The following is a 1,897-nucleotide window of genomic DNA, read 5'->3' as shown; positions in this document are numbered from 1 at the left end:
CCAAAATGACTTTCCATATCTGGCTCCTTCAAAGGTAGTTCAAAATCTGGGTGTTGTGACTGATGAACACCTGAACTTTAAAGATCATGTTGCCTCTGTTGCTCGTTCATGCCGCTTTGCGCTGTATAACATACGAAAGATCAGACCATACCTAACATAACATGCCACCCAGCTCCTGGTGCAATCTACTGTCATCTCCCGCCTCGATTACTGCAATGCCCTTCTAACTGGTCTACCAGGCTGTACTGTGAGACCTCTTCAAATGGTCCAGAACGCAGCGGCGCATCTGGTCTTCAATCAGCCAAAAAGAGCACACGTCACCCCTCTGTTCATTGAGCTCCACTGGCTACCGCTAGCAGCATGCATCAAATTCAAATAGCTAACACTAGCATACAAAGTCCAAGATGGTATGGCTTCCATCTACCTGAATCCTCTTGCAAAGGCTTACGTCTCGGCCCGGCCGCTCAGGTCATCACAGGATTGTCGGCTAGCAGTGCCTACACCACGCTCAGGACAATCCAGATTCTTCACAACTGTGGAATGACCTTCCAAGTACTACCAGAAGAGGGGCTTCCTTTTCAATTTTCAAGAAACTCCTGAAGACCCTGCTCTTCAGAGAGCATCTTCTAAACTAGCACCCTCCCTGCACCTGTCCCCCCTCTACTGTCCACTCCTTGTTCCCTCCTCTCCATGATTGATGTCAAGTTGTTGTTGTTATTGTTGTTGTTAGCCTCAAGGGCAACATGCCGATTATCACTTGTGAATCGCTTTGGACAAAAACGTCTGCTAAATACATAAACATAAGTACTCTGCCTTTTCTGATTCCTCCCTTATAATACGGCTCTCCCCACTTTGTGGAAAGGACCTTCCTGTCCAATGTATCAGTTATTAAAAACTTCTGTGCGGAGACTCACTCATGCAAAAGTCTCATTCTGCTGAAAAAGAGAAGTGAACAAACAACCCCAACCTTGTTTAAACAGGTGGACAGATCGTCCTCATGGTATTATTAAAGAGATGATATCATGCAAAATCCACTTTTTGGAGCTTTTGACCAAGTTATAATGTTATGGTTTTTGGCTTCATGCATGTATTTTCCTGTCTCAGCTGCTTCTTCCCTTCTTCTCTAATGAGCTATTGCAAAAGCCTAGATGGGGGATGGTTGCATCATCATGCTCTGTTCCTCCAAGGTCCAGGTAGTCTTTAGTCCAACACACCCAAACACACCCACATCACCCCACTTCTCCTCCAGCTTCATTGGCTGCTAGTCAACTTCAGGGTTCATTTCAAGATCCTGGTTCTGGTCTATAGGGCCTTACCTGGACAAGCACCATCTTACATTGGTGATCTTCTTAGTCCCTACACCCCCAGCAGGTCCCTGAGGTCCAGTGATCAAAGCCTACTGGTTGTGCAGCACCAGGCTAAAGACCAAAGGTGACAGATCATTTGCTGCTGTGGCCCCCAGACTCTGGACCTCTCTCCCCCTGAGCCTGAGATCAGTGGACTCAGTGGTCTCCTTTAAAAAGCAGCTGAAGATTCACTTGTTCAAGCTGGCTTTTGTATGACCTTCTTCAACCACTCTCTCTTTATTCAGCTCTCCCCACCTATTCCACCTTCCTCAGGATCCACTGATTTCTCTTTTTCCTATTCACTCTCTCTCTCTTAACATTTTTGTAATCACAATTGTCTATTTTTTGCTCATTTTAAATTTATTTTTAACCATTTTCTAAATTCTTTTTTATATTTTTACATTTTTTGTTTTGTGAAGCGCCTCGTGATTTTTCTCTCGAGAGGCGCTATAGAAATGATATTTTCTTCTTCTTCTTCTTCTTCTTCTTCTTCTTCTTCTTCTTCTTCTTCTTCTTCTTCTAGATATCTTCTCCTCTGGACTGTAAATAAT

Source organism: Nothobranchius furzeri, chromosome 6 (assembly GCF_043380555.1).
Source record: "Nothobranchius furzeri strain GRZ-AD chromosome 6, NfurGRZ-RIMD1, whole genome shotgun sequence".
NCBI classification, from domain to species: domain Eukaryota; kingdom Metazoa; phylum Chordata; class Actinopteri; order Cyprinodontiformes; family Nothobranchiidae; genus Nothobranchius; species Nothobranchius furzeri.
The sequence above is the reverse complement of the archived record's forward strand: the minus strand, read 5'-3'. Positions refer to the sequence as shown.